This window comes from Arvicanthis niloticus, chromosome 4 (assembly GCF_011762505.2).
Source record: "Arvicanthis niloticus isolate mArvNil1 chromosome 4, mArvNil1.pat.X, whole genome shotgun sequence".
Classification (NCBI taxonomy): Eukaryota; Metazoa; Chordata; class Mammalia; order Rodentia; family Muridae; genus Arvicanthis; species Arvicanthis niloticus.
The window spans coordinates 12302988-12321329 of NC_047661.1; the positions used below are offsets into that span (position 1 = coordinate 12302988).

At 39.7% G+C, this 18342-nt stretch overlaps 1 long non-coding RNA gene across 3 annotated transcripts; it reads left to right on the forward strand.

Moving 5' to 3' along the window:
* Positions 1-102: 102 nt before the first annotated feature.
* Positions 103-12938, forward strand: LOC143441949 (uncharacterized). Of its 3 annotated transcripts, XR_013109731.1 has the most exons (5): positions 103-180; positions 2768-2882; positions 4656-4770; positions 7624-11948; positions 12038-12938. It is a non-coding gene; the product is annotated as an uncharacterized LOC143441949 (long non-coding RNA). The 3 variants fall into 3 exon arrangements; XR_013109730.1 differs by having other exon boundaries at positions 7624-12938; XR_013109732.1 differs by lacking the exon at positions 103-180 and adding an exon at positions 1487-1714 and having other exon boundaries at positions 7624-12938.
* The last annotated feature ends 5404 nt before the right edge of the window (positions 12939-18342 follow it).

Sequence of the window (18342 nt, forward strand, 5' to 3'; positions counted from 1 at the left end):
TGCTCGGCCACCGCGCTGGAAGAAGGACCGAGGGGGCAGGATGCAACGTGGAGAACGCCCACCGCGAGGGTGCGCAAAACCGGCGATTTGCAAAGTGCCAGGGCCAGACAGGCAGAGGGGGAGGAAGGAGGCTGGCTGAAGACCAGGAACAGAGAGAAGAGCCCACTTCTCCATCAAAAGGTCGGTTCGGTTAACGCATCCCCAGAGCAGGAGTTAATGGGGGGACTAGATGCGGTGTAAAAGGTGGGTTTTAAAGGACTCGCTGGCCGCTTAAGTCTTCTTATGCCAGACTTAGCTCCCTCACTCTCAACTCTGGGGATTTGCCCTCCCTGTGACACAACTGGCATTATGCAGGAACTGAAACCCTCTGTCCTCTTTCGCTGCTTATCTGCATTTTGGAGATTCTATGAAACCCAGGATTGAAGAAACCACCCCGTTCATTAAAGTTCGTTTTTTAATTGTTTTTATTTTCATCAGTAGATAGTAGTAAAGAGTTGGCACCAAGACGTGTTTAAAACATTCATCGACAAGGCATTTTGTTGTGGTTCTTGTTGCTGTTACTGTTGTTGTTTGCTTAAAGGACAAAATGCATTTAAGACCGCTAAAAGCCCGAGGGCGTGCTGGGAAACTGAAGTGGAGGAAGATGAGACACATTTAAACTGTAACCGACTATCACACCTTTAACACAGTCACCCTCCCCAGAGCCAAGCCCGCCTCCTGGGCCCCGGGGAATTGGGAAAAGGTGGAGCGAGGCGGAGAACAGGGATGGAGTAGGGTTGGTAGAAAGGGTGAGGGCAGGGATAGGCTGGAGCAGGAAGTTACCAGCGGTCCTCCGGACTGAGGTAAACGCCGGGCCTGGTGGACTCAAGAGGCCCCCTTACCTTCTCTCTAAGCCCCGGTTGTACCTGCTCTGCAATCAGAAACACTTCTGCACAGCCTACTGATGGCCGAATATTAAACAGTTCGTCACTCTCCCTCCCCTTGTTCAAAACCAGGATCAAAAGAATGTGAATAATGGTCTCTGTGTTCATCAGCTCCGGAACATTTCGCTGTGTCGGGAAGAAGATGAAAACCAGGCTTTGGAACGCACGTATATGTATCATAAGCTATCCGACCGATACATAAACATAGATAGGTTTCTTTGCATGCCAATCCAGAAGAAAAGCACCCCCAGAAGCCTCTGGAGGAGGGAGGGGGCTGGAGCAGCAAAACTTGGCAGAGCAAACGTATCCAAGGATTTCGTGCCAGAAGGCACCTGCTTCAATATGCAGAATTCCTGAGAAGCTTTGGAGGAAGAAGAAGAAAAAAATGAAAAATGAAATTATTCCCAAACACACACTTGAAACTGGAGACGCCTAAAGGAGAGTAGAAACGGTGAAAATAAGATCTGGGGACCACGAATCCGTCAGCCAAAAGAGCAACTGCCTTGGAAAATCCTAGGCAGAGAGGTAGCTGTAGATGGGTCCCCTGCTCGCGTCCCCGCCGCTGCCGCTGCTACCTGTAGACACGCACACACACACACACACACACGCACGCACACTCACGCGCGCACACACATCAGCTTCTGCTGCGCGCTCTCTCTCCCCCTCTCTCGGCCCCGTAAGCCCGGAGCAGGAGTCTCAACACAACTAGATCTCCACTCCTGCCGCGTGGTCCTGCTCACCGTCTCCCGCCCACTCCTCTGGTTGGCTTTGCAGAACAGTATCTTCCCTAGGTCGGTGACGATCCCCTCCCTTTACTAAGTTCCGCCCTCTCTGGTCCCTCCACCCCACGGTAGCTAGGTCCTCCTAGGTCCGCAAAGCCCCGCAGCGCCCACAGCTCCCGCAACGCCCGAGGTTGCAGGAAGGGTGAAGGGCCCAGGGCGTCACGTGTGACGTCTTCTAAACCACTTGGAGCCGCGACTGAATGAGCGTTTGGCAAGGTGGCGGTGGCGGGCCAAAGGCCTCCTGCAAGCTGAGTTTCTTGGTCCTTGGTGCCTTTGTGCTGTGTTTCCAGAGGGCGGGGGGGCCGGTGAGAGGGAGATTGGAATTTGAGGCAACAGCCTACCACTGAGTCTCACAGGTTCTCACCCAGAAGGTATCTAACCACCAAACTCCCCTCAAATTCCCTTTAACTAGGAGCAGGCTGGTTCCTGAACTGGTGGGAGCATTGTAAATGCCTAGTACTATTTGTCTCTCCTCTCCAGCTGTGCCCACATTCTTAGATGCTGGAGAGTCAATGTTTAAAACTCCACCACAGTAATCATTATTGGTTTTTATGGCTTGTAAAGGGTGTGACAGATAACAATGCACTCTTACACCTACTCACAGCCCACTGCTGGCCTCTGTGATTTTTTTTTTTTTTTTGAATGTAATGTGACAAATTGGGACCTACCAAGAGACCCACTGAAATAGTTGATAGTCACCTGTAACAATCTTAACCAAAAGAAGAACGCCCAAGAGTCTCTATGAGAATTCGGTGACACACAAGCTACTTGCTTTCTTTTCTACCTTGGTATTCATCTCATTCTTCTCAGTCTTCCTCTCTGAAACTCAGAGGAAAAGGGGGTACCCCAAATAGCATTGTTTCAAAGGATTTAAAGTAATTGTTGCTATTTGTTAATTAATACTAACAAATAGGAAACGCGAAGCTCTGTCATAGCTGAACTGGTTTTCAAAACAACCTTGAACATGACATATTACCCACTTTGAAGGATCACAAAGCCACTTTTCCATAGTTTTGTAATTTAGTACATCTTTGTCTTTTGTTTGTTTGTTTTCCTTTCAAGGGAGTAGCCTATAGGTATGCCTGGATACTTGGCCACTGGTCTACCTTCTCAAGTCTTTCCAATTGAGCCTGAAGCCTTCAAAATTTATATGCACTTTCCAGAAAGTTGAAAACAAGTAAGTGTTTTCATATCAGCAGCACTAATTCATTGTATCTTTAACTTCCAGGAGGTAGCGCACTTAAAATATTATAATGTGTGGGGTGTGTACGCACCGTTAATCCAACTTAATCGGTTCAGTCCTGGCATTCAAGAGGCAGAGGCAGGAGGATCTCTCTGAATTTAAGGCCAGCCTGACTAAGACTAATGAGAGACCCCATTTTAAAAGAAACAAACAAAGGTGACATTATGCAACATGCTGTCACAGTAATTGCAGCATTGAGGTCTAAGAAAAGAAATGAAGACAATTCAATAAAGATTCCCCTTGTAATTTACATAAAGTTCTGCATAATCTGTTGTGTCCTCATCCTGTTGCCACCCTTTGTAACTGCACTGCTAAACTCTAAATGTAGTGATTGAACATTGTTTATTTCCAATACTTGATATCAATTAGATTGATTCTGAGATTACTTTTAAATAAGTCCTATTGTATTTTTACATTATTCTTTGCAAGACTGCAATCTATATGCTAAACATCATAATCACATTTTCATGAGTAACGGTAAAAGAAAAGCTCAAGAAGGTTAACAAAACAGAATTGCCAGACAGGCAGCATTTGTCTCTGTCTGTGTGTGCCATGAGTCTGTGATGGATAGTATTGTCTGGTTGGGAGGTTCTGTAATCATTTTAGAGATTTCTTTTATTTTTACTGTGACTTTCTCTCTCTCTCTCTCTCTCTCTCTCTCTCTCTCTCTCTCTCTCTCTCTCTCTCTCTCCCTCCCTCCCTCCCTCCCTCCTTCCCTCCCCTGTGTGTGTTGAGGGGTAAGGGAATGAGATGTGGGGAGTGCCTATGTAGGTCAGAAGAAAGTATTGGATATCCTGGAGCTGGAGTTACAAGTAGTTGTGAACTTTCTAAACATGATGTACTGGGAACCAAACTGAGGTTCTCTGGATGAATAACAAGTGCTCTTAACAGCTAAACTATCTCTCTGGCCCAGAGGGATTAGGCTGGTCGTCCTTATGGGAGAAGTTATCTTGGCTAGGGGTGGGAGGCACAGAATCTCCCTAGCTGGAGATTCTGGAAATAAATAAACAAGTTCTGCATGCACTCCCAGTCACTGCTTCCTAACTGGAGATGCACTAGGACTAGTTTCCCCCAACTGCTGCCTTTGTAACTTTCTACCAGTGAGGAATGTATTCAGGGGCTGTAAATAAAAGTAAACCTTTTCTCTCTCATGTTGCTTCTGTGAGGATATTTTGCCACAGCAACATGAAAGAAACTAAAACACATTCACATGAGCCGAACATCTATTGACCATTTTGATCCACATTCCCCACTACACCTCTTAATGAAATAAACCCACCCAACATCATTTGGTGCCAAAGCCACTAGCTGCACATCCCACTTCTGCTAAACGATAATACTATCAGTACCTGCCCAATGGCACTGCTGTATTTATCCACAACAATGCACAGAAACTTGAAACACTGAGGTTGTATATTTTTCGTGTTTCTAATTTAGCATCTTTATGATGGGTTTTCTCTTCTTCTCTTCTTATTCAAATATCAATAAATGGAAGGGCATTTGGGTTTTCTTGCTAAAAATCAGCATACTATTTGACTGCAGTACACTTAGTGTACAAGTTTAGAACTAGATCATTAGTGATTTGAATTTGAACATGATTTCCTAAGCCCTGACTACTTTTATTTCTTTTTTCTCCTTTCTTTCTTTCTTTCTTTTTTTTTCTTTTTCTTTTTTCTTTTTTTTTTTCTTTGCTTGTTCTTGGATAAGGTCCTAAGTAGTTTCACAGGCTGGCTATCAACTCTGTACCAACTTTGTATCACTCTGTAACCAAGAATAGTCGGGAATTTCTCACCCTTCATCATCCGACTCCCAGAGATTACAGGTATGTGTCACCACAGCTATTACTGTTCCTCCACCACTTAACCTTAGCATGGGGAGACATATTAAACATGATTATAATCTAGGAAAAAATGGCTTCTATGATCATTGAAGGTCATATGGCCTTCTAGGTTGTGAAGTCAATGGTGCTCAAATACAAAGTCTTTCATTAAGTCAGAGGCTCTCTGCAAGTCTCAGTAAGGTAAAAACCACACAAATTCACTGTAAAATTTACACAAACACATCTGCTTACTTGTAGATTTGGAAGGCGTTCTTGGTATAAAATACATAAAAACACTGGTATATTTCTAAATCATTGGCTCCAAAGAGCTAAGGATTGAAATTTATTTATTTATTTATTTATTTATTTATTTATTTATTTATTTATTTATGGTGGAGTGAAGGCAGATGTCTCTAAAGAAATATACTTATCATCTTTATAAGTGTGTGTGTGTGTGTGTGTGTGTGTGTGTGTGTTTATGTTGTCAGATAGCTGTGATAATAACATCTGTCCCTGAAATGAGCAGTTAAAATATGGGGAAAAGCAAGGCTTGAGTGTTCATTTGAGACACCTCAACGTCCTAGTGTGTTTTCAATCTAGAATGCTACTAAGTGGGAAGATTTCAACACCTCCCCAGTAATTACATATACAAAGAAGATGAAATAACATGTTCTCCTAAAGTAAAGGAAAAGCAATGGGTATTATTCATTCTATGGAAAAGTCTTGAAGACTCACAGCAGGAAATTAGTATTTTTTCCCTTTCCAAAGAGCTCATGAAGAAAGAGTATTAATAAAGTGTTACCCCGAGATGAAATTTTATTGCAGTGTTCATCATAAATTATATGCATTTTACTTAAAATGGGTTAAATATAAATAATATACCCAGAAAGAGTTTATAGGGCAATGACAGCTCATATTTCTACTTGAAAGAAGTAAAAGACAGAGGTGAGTAATCCATTAAATTGTGACATTGTAAAAGGAACCACATGACCAGCTTCCTGGCAGTGTTCTGCTAGGTGGGCAAGGGGTATAGGTATTAGAAATCCTAGTAAGGCAGAGGAAATTTTCTAGAATTACTTGCCCAGTAGTGTATAGTATCTATTTGGGCCCAGTCCAGGTGGTTGGCACGCAAACACCATTCTTCTGCCCGCATAATCTCTATATCCAGTATATCTAAATCCATCCACCCTGTATCTGGCCCTAACCGAGTCAAATCCTCCTCCAACTTACATTTCCTAGGATCCAAAACCCAATGTATTTTCAACCCAGCATTTCTTTTTTTAGCTTTCTTTCCACTGTACTTCCAAAGTCTACTTTTTTCTAAGCTCATTGGTCTTCTAGGATAATCCTAATGATTTCTTGGGTTATCCCAGCTCCTCTCCTTACCTACCTGTGTTACCGCTAAAAATACAACAGCTAAAGTATCCCTCAGGCACAGACGATTCCTGTTTTATCTTAGTGGAATTAATCTTCATATCCGTGATGTACTTCCATTCAGTCTTGGGCATGATCATTAAATCTGTAATGACTTTCTAGCACTGGTGCTTTAACTAGGGTCTCATGCATAGCAAGTGGACATTCTGCCACTTGGCATGCCTCCAGTCCAACTTCTAGAGTCTTGGTTTCTCTAAATGTATTTTTAATGTACCAACTATTCTCTGGCCATGCACTTTATACTTCCCAACCTACTTCTATGCAGGCCTGTGTTCTTCTCATGATAAAGCTATAAGACACACCTCACTCCTGTAGGTCTCTGTTCAGTTATTACATTTAAAGAAAGACATTGTTGACTTCACTATCACAAATGGGCTGCCTTCTCACTTCGCTTCTGGAACTTTGTGTTTTGACTTAGACAGACTTACCATAGCCTGATTTTGTTTGTTTTTTTTTCTGACATCAGAAGCCAAATTCAGTTAAATCATAAGATTTCTCTTAGGCTGATTTGTTAGCTTCTAGGTGCTAACAACCTAGACAATGCCTTACAGTGGTGTTCTGTAAAGTATGATTAGGGGAAGAGGGAGGGAAGGAGGGAGGGAAGAACAGAAGGAGAGAGGGAGGGAGGGAGAGGAATAAATGAGATGAAGATCAATTTTAGGGACATGGTACTGTAGACTGTCTCTATCTTAGGTAACAATTGAGCATAAAAACATATGAATTTCTTCAGATATTCTTGAAGCATCATTTCTTAAATGCATATCTCACTTTAAATGCATTAAAACTGTAATTACAGGACATGTGCCTCACTTTTCTGAGATAATGTTTAGAATGAGCATATATTAGCTCTAAATGTACTTAGGAAAAAAATGAGATGATATTCTCAAAGATACTTTGCCACTTAAAAAGCCAATGATACTTTATTATACGAGACTTAAATTCCACATTTTCTTTCCATTTCCCAGAGTTTTGCTATTTTAAATCATGTGCCTAAGTGATGTTCTTTTTATTTCATTCTAAAATTCTCTTCTTTGTAATTATGTAAAATGTAAGGCTTGTAGAAGCATTTATCAAACCCAAAATTGTGTTTATAATTATATATACATATATATATATATATATATATATATATATATATATATATATTCAGAATTGCCATATTTGAATGACAATTTGCGACACTAGTAAATACTTAGATCTTATTTGATCATGTCACTCACATCTAAGTCTTAGAAGCTTATATCTATTCTACCATATCAGTTGCATCTGAATTCTACATACAGGATTCAGTAGGTTTCTTGAAGAACATAATTTAGTAAGTGAGTTCTTAATCACGAACCTTTTGAGTTCCTCAATGGAGTCAGTATTGTACCTATTGCAAGATTAAAAAACCTTTAATGCATGTCCCTTTTCCACTTACAGGTGACTGACTTTGAGGGAGGATCATATCTAGACTCCATGATGCACAGTGCAAATATCTTCCCAGAAAAGAACATTCTAAGTAGAAGAGTGACACACATGGAAATGTTGCCTCACCAAAGAGTCAGGTGTATTCTTAATGACAAGTAGTTTAGCTGAAGCATGAGGAGGTGTGGAGAGAAATGTCAAAAAATAAATGTGTATGTAAAAAGAGCCAGGTAATAAGGAGTCTTCCGTATCAAACAATGACATTTGGAACTGATTCTTCAGAAACTCAAGTTGCATGATCACATTTGTATAGTGAATTGCAAAAAATAAGAGAGAGAAAAAACAAATCAAGGAGGCTAATTATGAAATTACTGCAACAATAAACAAATGAATTGTGGGGAAGTGTGAATTCTGTAGTGATGGTAGCCATAAAAATAAGTTAATGCCTTTTTCAAAATGTCCAATAATTTTACTTTCCTTTCACAATAAAATGCAGACTGCTTGAACAGCACCCATCTCTTTCTAGTGCAACTGACAGAACCTCAAGCCTCAAACACAATGAAGTAAAAGAAGCACATTCCAAAAGCAAGTCATCTTCTCGTGTGATTGACCTGGAAGCTTCATGGAGCGCTTGCCCTGACTGTGTTCAGAGGCATAACTAAAGTCATCTCTGTGCTCCTTAGCTGCTCTCAGCTGGGTTTTCAGAAAAGATGCTTCCTATGTGGATTAGGATACCTGTCAGCAACTCCAGAGCACCCTTAAGCACACATTCCCAGAGAAGACTGCCTTAACACCTGTAGAAAAAAAAAGCTCTAAATGCTCCTGCTTTTGTTAACACTCTTTTCTATGTCTAAGAATGGGGTTATTTTATAATTTATAATTGTCAAGGCCAGGTCACATAATATACTTTCATACCAGGCAAATGGACCCCCAACTTTCTCCTACAGTGGAGACCAACATAGAACATTCCTATGTGTGTTAGTGTGGTCACTGAAAGAAGACAGAAGCGATTTTCTAGGCTCCGTGAGAATTACGTGATGATAACTCTCAATTTTCTCCCAGTCCATTTGATCTGGGGAAAGAAAAGATACTAAAGAATGCTGAAAATACACAAATTCTGGTTTCATACCCGCGAGTCTTTGTTCACTTGATTCGTCCTTCCTTGCTAACATTATCTGGTGAACAGGAACTCTATAAATAAATGTTTTGCACATATCATGTACCCAGTGAGTGTTCATTAAAGAGAATTCCTAAGCTGTTCAATAGATATCCAGGAGTGCGAAGGCTGAGTCATACTACCAAAGAGGCTCAAACGGAAGGTTGAAAAAACACAATAACCCAAGGCAACTCATCGAGTCATTTCCCCGAAGTGCAGTCATGAAAGCACAAGGAGGACTAATTGGGGAAAGGAAGGAGCAGCAGGAGTTGGGGTAAAAGAGAGCAAGAGAGAATACAGGGTGCTGAATATGACTAAATGCATTACACACACGCATGGAAGTGTCAGAGTGAATCCATTATTGTGTACAATTAACACACTCTAATAAAAATACCAAAATAAGAGACTGTCATCGTGTATAACTAGATAGGACAGACACAGTACAAAGACTGCAAAGCTGAGACTGGGAAGAAAGGAAGACAAGTCTTCTTGTTGAAAGTCTTGCTTCAGTTTGCTGAAAAGGAAGTGGTTGGAATCTGGTGCCCACTGGCTTTAGAAGCATAGGTTAGTGGATGATGGAGCAGATAAGCTGGAGTCAAAGACTAAATGGAGCTTACCTACACATGTAGATCATTTGGTTCAACAGAAAGACAAGCTGGACTTTTTTTTTGTAACCCATTTTTTTTTCTTATAAGGACAACATTTAATCGGGGTTGGCTTACAGGTTCAGAGGTTCAGTCCAGAATATCATCAAGATGGAACATGGCAGCATCCAGGCAGGCATGGTACAAGAGGAGCTGGGAGTTCTACATCTTCATCTGCAGGGTGCTAACAGAATACTGATTTCTTTTTTTTCTTCTTTTTCTTTTTTTCATTAGTAACTTTTTTAAAAAAAAATTAATCAAGGGCTTTATAAATTTGGTAATGCTCAATAACAAGATGCTCATACAATCAGAAATGTAACCCAATACCCAACCTAAATATATCAACTGTCTTTGACTGGCGGAGACACTTGAACATCCGCCTCCATGTCCCTCCGCCCCATCTCCTAGCTCCTCTCCTTCTCCTCCTCTTCCTCTCGTTACTTCTTCCACCTTAGCTCCTTCTACACATCACACTTCCTGTTAAAATAAAACTTTTCTCTCAAAATACAATTACAGCATAACTATACCAATTTGTGTCAGTAAAATACAAGATAGACTTAATACCCAGTCCGTCATTTTGTTGACTAATCAGAACTAACTAAAATACTTAGCTCTGAACCTGACTTTTTTTCTTGGCTTTAGAATGAATGTCAGCTGAAAACCATCCTCTCAAATCTTTTCTCTCAAAGTAAATAGCCAAGATTGGTTATGAGACTATAAGTCTTCAACCCAGTCAGAAATCCAGAATGACTGAATTAACTGAAAAAAGCATAGCTTCTAAAACTTAGCCAATTTATAGAGACCACTGAACACCTGGACAGTCCCTATACTACAGAATGAACGTTGAAGCATCTGATCTGAGGCTGGACTTTTAACTAAGATAGTAGCATGCTCAACGAAGCATTTTTAATGAAGAACTGAGCTGAGCATGTTGAAGAAAGTACATAGTTGGAGAGAGTCAAATCACTGAGACGGCAACAAATAAATCTAAGATGTGGCTCCAGAAAGGGTGAGGACAATCAGACTTATAAAATGAGTGGAATTTAACCTCAATTCTCTTAGGAAAAAAATTACAGAGAGTTAAGAAACCAAAGGGCAAGAAGGTAGAGTAGGAAACTGCTTTCTGTTACATGACAGGCTTAAATTTACAAGGGTGAAGGCTTAGTTCAGGGTGGATTTCCTTGTTTTTAATGAGTAACTGTATTTTAAGTGTGCTCAATTATAATTTATGGAATACATTAAAGTAACAAACTACTTCCTCATACAATATCAAGTGCCTATTCCTTAATAATCTACTTCAGTTGAAAGTATAAAAGTGTTCTTCCAGTCATTTATATATAAATAGAGGTGTTAAGTGTCCCTTACAGTATTAAGAAATCAATATAAATATTTAATGCAAAGGAAACAAGAGATGATTTAAGCATGTTAGGATTCAAGTTAGAGATAATTGCTCTTTCTATCTCTTGCTTCTTTGTAGTTTTCTCTGTTTCAGAGAAATAAGAATTCTATTTGACAGCTAAAATAATAATTACAGTTGTTAAATGCCCAAAGTTGCCAGCACTAAGTAGCAGTTCATGTTTACTCCAGAGCTGCCACAAAGTACCAGAATAATTTAATGTTTGGGACATAATTAGGAAAAGGAGCCTTTTAGACCTCACCTCAAGCCCATGCTTTCATGGACAAAGTCCCTAAGTGCTCTTAGGTCATTAGAACAGCTTAGATCACTGACATTTTTGTTCACTGTGAGATTTTAAATATTTATTCTTGTGGTACAGGAATACCCCAGGAAAATGTGTATGGGTAGAAACATTTGCTCCATGGAGATTGATAGTAATGTGATAGTGACTCTGATAAGTAATGCACGCACAGAGCATTCTTCATTATTTGGGGTCACATGTAACTGTCAGAGAGGACTAAGCAATCTCTTTTTTCCTGTAATACACTGAAAAATTCAAACATGGTCCCAGAGAGAAGGCTTAGCAGGCAAGAGCACTGCCTGCTCTTTCAGAGGACCGGGGTTTCATTCCCGGCACCCAGATGGTGTCTGACAGCTGTCTGTAACTCCAGTTCCTGGTGATCCAATTGATCCACTGCCTACTTCTGGTAACTGCAGATACCAGGCATAGATGTGGTTACATAGACATATGTTCAGGAAAAAAGAGCATACACATAAAAACAGACATATGTGCAGGAAAATACCATACACAAAAATAAAGAGAAATTCAAAAATGGCCCTTTCTATTTGGATATACTCTCAATTAGAATCTGCATACAAGGGTGTAGGTCAGAATAAAGGATGTCATTGTCTTTATTAAAAGAGATGCTCCTCTACTGAACTTCACACCAGTCTGAAAGATCCACTTACTCCACTAACCTCATCTTAGCCGTGCCCCTGTGTTTCTTCCTAGAGCATTCTATAGCTGAATGTGTCTTCTATCCCTTCCTCCGTGAAGATGCATCCGTTTTTCCTGTAAGATGGGAGCAGTACTCTGACTTTTGATCTCTTCTGGTACTTTTACCATTACCATCTTTCTGCAAGCGTGAGTATTTAAGTCAGGATAATCTTATGTGTGAACTTCTCATCTGTCACATTTGAAAACTGTTTGTTGTTTCATGTCTACTTCTTTAGCCCACATGGCAAATGGGTCTGCAGAGGTAAATGTTTCAGAATATGTTATAAATGAATGAGCAGAAAGTGAAGAAATGAAAACTGAATGTATCTGAAGTGAATCGGCTACCAAGACACGAGACATGCTCATGTGTGTACATGCTATGCACTTTATACCCAAGGTATGAAATGATTGATTGATGCTGAGCAGAGCAATTATATATGCATTTACATATGTTCCTGAGTACGTATCTGTTATTAAATCTGCACATAATATACCTTGGTTGATAAGCACTGTAACAGACATCTTAATTGTCAGCGTGCTGAGATTTAGAGCCATCATGGTCACACACTTCTGAGAATGTCTGTGAGGAAGCTTCCAGATTACATTAATGGAGGTGAAAACTCACCTGAAGCACCACTGTCTGTGGGCATGGTCCCTGGCCTGAAGGCAGAGGAGAAAGCAAGCGGAGCACCAGCAGTCATCTCTCTTCCTGACTGTGATGCAATGGGACCAGCTCCTCAGAAACCAGCACCTATGACCACCATGGCAGGATGGACTGTACCTCCTATGAAATACATTAAAATAAAACTTCTTTTCATTAAACTTGCTCTCATTAGATATTTTTCTGAAGCAGAAAGTAAAGAAACTAAGAAGGTACATTTAAAATTCTTACAATTGTTTCTCTCTCTCTCTCTCTCTCTCTCTCTCTCTCTCTCTCTCTCTCTGTTTCATCATATCATGACTTTGAGTGTATAAGACTAGTGATAAAGACCCTAGTGTAAAATGATGGTGACCATAATAGTTGGTGAGTATGGGCCAAACTATGTAAAAGTGGTGGTTCCTTGGGTCTAATTATAATCTTTTCCCCAGAAATAAAAACTAAATTCAAGGATAAATATCTATTCCATTTATTTTTACATTTATTATTTATCCAAACACATAGAAATAGCAAAATACCAAAAGAAATAATATACATTAAGAGCTTTCAGAGTATTAAAATATTCTATTTATTAAGCCTTCAATGATGAAGTAGGTACCATAGAGGTACTGTGTACTATCTCCACTTACAAATAAAGAAACTGAGTTTTTTGCAGGTTACATTAATGATGAATAATTTTAAAAATATGAGGAATCACAGGCTAATACATAGCCACTATTCTGAATATATATGCTATATACTTACATATAATACATTCTCTCGTGAATTTTTAGCAAAATTCTATATATTAATAACTATTCATTATGAGTAGTGATCTATAGTGTATCCCTAAATGAAAGTGTGAAAACATAGTTGGTCTGGATCTCAGGCACAGTGGCAACACATTTTCTCCATACCAATTATAATAGGTGAAAACTCTTCTCCTTTTAAGTGAGATTAAGCAGCCCAAGGGTTATTATTATTTGTAAGTATCAATTCAGCTGTGTGAGAAAGTGATCTGATATTTGATTGAACAGCATTCAGAATTTGTCTGTGAGGGCCTTTAAGTTTGAGGTCAGTATTTGACTCTGTAGACTAAGTATGAAAGTTTGACACACACACCCTTTACTTTCACAATGGGCACAAGCAACTTCTGGTCCAGTCTTTTGGTGGTATTAACTTAACAAACATTTGGAGCATCAGGAACTCTGACCTTTCGTCCATCTTTGCGATGGAACACTGGCCTCTTGCTTTCAGATCTAGACTTGACCTGGAACTGAGACCATTTTTTCTCCTGCTTTTTCGGCTCCTCCATTTAAGTTCTAAAATGTAACTCTATGGGTAGATTAATGGCAAGTCTTCGGAACTTTGGCTTCATAATTATGTCAGTCATATTTTAATAACCTCTTGCATATACTATATGTGCATATTCTAGTGGATTTACATCTTTGAAGGACTTTTCCATTGCCTTGTCACAGAACAGAAGCATACTATACCAAGAAAAGTCAACTTCCAAGAAAAGGATGGGGTCACTGAACATGAAAGCACTCCACACATATCCAGGGACCAGAATGAGGCCCCAGTATAACATAATCTAGGACAGATAAAATGGTGTAGGCATAGATCTTCTATGAGACAGTAAGATACTACAAGACATGCTTCAGGTCCCTTACTGTTTCTGAAATGAGAGACATGTAATATCACCATCCATAACAAAGAGATGATGTGAGGTGCTGAGAAACAAATGGGGGTGAGGGGCAGGGCAGGGACAGAGGGAGAGGAGGGGAGAAATATCAAATAATCAGAAAAGGCTATAAAGGTTTTTCCAAAACGTACGTGCAAACTCTAATTGAGAAAAATCAGTTAATGAAACTTCCATTCCTTGAAATGAATTAATTTCCAATGAACTAAAAACAGGAGAGAAATCTAAAAACCAATGTAACACAAATATGGTTACTATTGCCAAAGAGATGGAAGAAAACATGGCACCTATATCATATAAAAAATTAGAGGGGAACACAGCCAACATAAACCAAGAATAGAAAAAAGTGAAAAGTAAGGAATTCTGGATGATATAATTACTGAAAAATAACCAAAAACATAAAATTCCACCCCAGACTGAAAAAAATTGAAGGGTAGTGACAAAGATGAGTGTTCCTCTTAAAGACATGGACTTATGGGGAGAGTGATGTTCTTACCATTAAAACAAGGAAAAGAAAAAGATAAAGCATCCAGTGTGACTTTTACTGAATACCCAGAGCTAAGTCTGATGTATAACTGAGTAGCCTGAATGCCAGAATTGGTGTGACCATCCAAACAACAGTGTGGCATGAGCATTCTTTACTTGTGACCAAACAGGTACAAGAGAGGTGAGGAAAGTAAGCGCAAGCACGTACAACCTCAGCCAAAATGCTTTTTTCAAAAAGTGCTAACTGCCAGATATAAGCTTGAGAAAGAGAACAGAAATCAAAGAGATGAGAAGAATACACTGTCTCTTTCCCTCCAGGCCTCCCAGGGACTTCAATGACAAAAGTGATCAGCACTGTTGGAGAATGGGGGTTCTTCTCTCACCACTGACACAGGCCTGAAAGAACGACAATCACCCATCAATAAAAGCATATTCTCCATCTAGACACCCAGACTTATGTAATGAAAATTGTTATCTACCAGATGGGCACTGTTCTACCCTCCCCAGTGCAGCTGAAGATGAACCTGTGACATGAGTAGAGAGACTCCTTCCCTACTCAAGAACTTCCCAGATCTAAGTCTAAAAAGACCCTTTCTTTTCTCTTTTTTGTTATCAGATTTTATGGACCCCTTTTATTAAGAGTTCTTAATGCATAAAGTGCCTTCTTCCACTGGGTAACTTAAATTTGATAAACAAAAATATTAATATTTTCTACATGACATTGATTTTATAGTTTGGAACATTCTCTTCTTTCCTTTTATCCAACTTTCATTGATGTTCTTTTTAAATTATTAATAATTTTATTGCCAATGACTTAATGTCCATATAAGTCATCAACCAGCATATTTATCTAAGTACATATGCTCTTTTATATGTATGAAAACAGAATATTCTTAATTATTTAAAACACTTTCTCAGAATGTTTGAAAATAGAAGTAACTCTGAACTATCACAGCCTTGATCATTCTCCGAAGATACCACTTTATCACTGATATGATGACAGACATACTTTTCTCCAAGCTCACCCCAGATTTCACTCTGGGCGTCTCTCCAACATAATGGCCACCTCTCACATTTCATGGTGTTTTACCCCATGGGTAAAACATCATGGGGCCTTCTATTGCTGAAACTGATGTTGGTGTCATTTTTAAATGGGTTGCAACATGTGAACCAATAGATTATTTAACGGCTATGAAAAATACAAGGTGAGAATTCAATGTTGAGACATACCACAAAGATCTGTAAATGAAAGCTATTTTTACTCAATAGCTTGTCCAGTGTTAAAGAATTAAGATTACATGCTAGAACTTAAACACTCAGAGCCAAAGAATGCTGCTTTGAAGATACATCCAAATACAAGCCAATCAACAACATAACATAATTCAAAAATATGCTATACACATGCTGTCCAGTCTTCTACCCTGTGTAAGACAGCAACCTACAGTGCAACTGTCCTGATCTCCTTAATTCTGTGTCGCCAGATAAGAAAGCTAGTCTCTATTCATACACAATGTTTTAATGTCTTTATTTGGCCAGTTAGTTTCTTTCCTTTTCTCAGATTGTTATTTCTGTCATCCCATGTCCTATAAAATAAAAGTCTTTTGATAATTCTCACCACAGATGATCTAAATATTTTCTGTTCCATATCTTCTCCAATTTTTATATCAACCAAAATAAAGTTAGGACTCTGCTTCCCTGAAGGCCTTTCCACTCCAGTTGTGGGTATTCATTGCCGATGTTCTTTACTATGCATCATAGAAGGTGGCAAACTATCTGAGCTTCCCGTTGTTGCTTCCAAAGAAACCCACCTTGTTTCTTGGATGCTGTATTTTTCCCATTTCCTCAATGCCTCCCTTGCTGAAACCCTGTCTCCATGAGCCTTCTGGTCACTTTCCCTTTATTTGAACATTTTGATAAAAAATTCTTTCTTTCCATTACAACCCATAAGAGAAAAACACTCACTTTAGTGGCTAAATGATCAAAATACTTAATAGTACTCACCATAATTTAAAGTGCTAGGATGATGATATCTTCTTAAAATTACTGACAAACTTATAGTGTTTATAGCATTTTTAACCCAAATATATTTAATTTCTACTTTTCCTCCTCAAATAATGAAACATCTATCGTCAGCCTTGTAAAATGGATCAATGCCCACCCAAACCACAGTGCACGCAATAAAGAAGGGACTGTGAAAGAAAATCATTTATAGAGAAGCATGCAGGCTGGAGAGATTGCTCAGAGAGAAGTGGCACCTGCCACCAGCCTGAAGACCTGAAGTTGATCCCCGTAACCCACATAGTGGAAAGAGAAAACTAACTGCCTTGAGTTGTCCTCCAACCTCTAGGAATGCACTCTAGCACACCACCTAATAAATGGATTTTTTTGGAAGAAAGATATGAAGAAGCAAAGGGTTATTTTAGAAGAGCAGAATGTATGGGTTATTGAAATCATATGACATGTTCAGAGTTTTCAATCTTGCAATGTATATGAAAATAAGCAAGTAAATCTGGGGGAGGTGAACTAATTAGAACAAAGTCTAGTGACACATCAGTATGAAAATGCCAAAATAAAGCCATGACTTTGTATCCCACTGTAAAGCATAATCAAAACCTAAGCCTGCCTGATGTGTGACAACCCCTGTCATTCCCTGCAAGAGACTGTAGTTGGCAGATCTCTGTGATCTAAGGCCAGCCTATGCTACATAGTTCAGTTCTGGCAGACTATGATACAGCTCAGCTAACTGAGTGCTTGCTTCCTGTGCACAGAGGCCTTGAGCTATTCTCAGCTGGTCAGAAAATGTGTGTCGTGGAACATGCCTCTAATTGCAGCCCTGGAAAACTATAGTCAAGAGGACCAGAAGTTCAAGTTTATTCTTGGGTGCATAGTGGGCTCTAGCTCAACCAGAGTTACATTAGACTCTATCTCAAAAAGTAATAACAATAACCCTTTTGTGTGTACATTCCTCTGCACCTCTGGGAAGCTGTCACCAAGAAGCTAAGAGAAGCAGTCTCTCTGGTCCTTTTGATTCTCATCCTCCCATCATCTAGTGCTGCCATCTGCTGACCCTTCCACATTTCACATCGCGTCTACCAAGCGAGCTGAGATTGGCTTACTCTTTTTCATTGTTTATTTATTTTTAAATTTGAGGAATTCATCCATGATGACTGCACTGTATTCACATCACGAAAGAAATTTCTCAGAGTTCCTAGGTTGAGCTCCCTTAGGTTCGCATCCTTTGGGGGCTTATCAGAGGCATTTCTGCTATGTGCAGCCACACCAGGTCCGTACTCTGGGATTTTAGGTTCTCCTTCCTTCTAAAAGCTCTAAGCCATGCCAGGTTCAGCCACTTACTGGCTGTGAGCAACCTTTTGGCTCAGCACTTGCTTTAGTCGGCGACTTCTGACTCTTTCTACGCCCCAGTAACTCTTCCTCACTGGAAGAAGGCAGCTTGTTAAACTTTCTGGCTGTAACAGAGCAGTTTGGTCCATTTCTAACCAATTAAAGTTTAACGGAGCTTCTAAGCTGAGTCCTGTCTCACAAAGGCTCAAAGTGCACTGTGTGTATGTGTATGTGCACACACACACACACACACACACACACACACACACTTGCACACACACGCATGTGCACACACACACCACTCTGTGTTATATGACTGTAACGTCTCTATTTCCAGCCTCAGTTATTTGGAGCTTTGCTGTTTCCACACACTT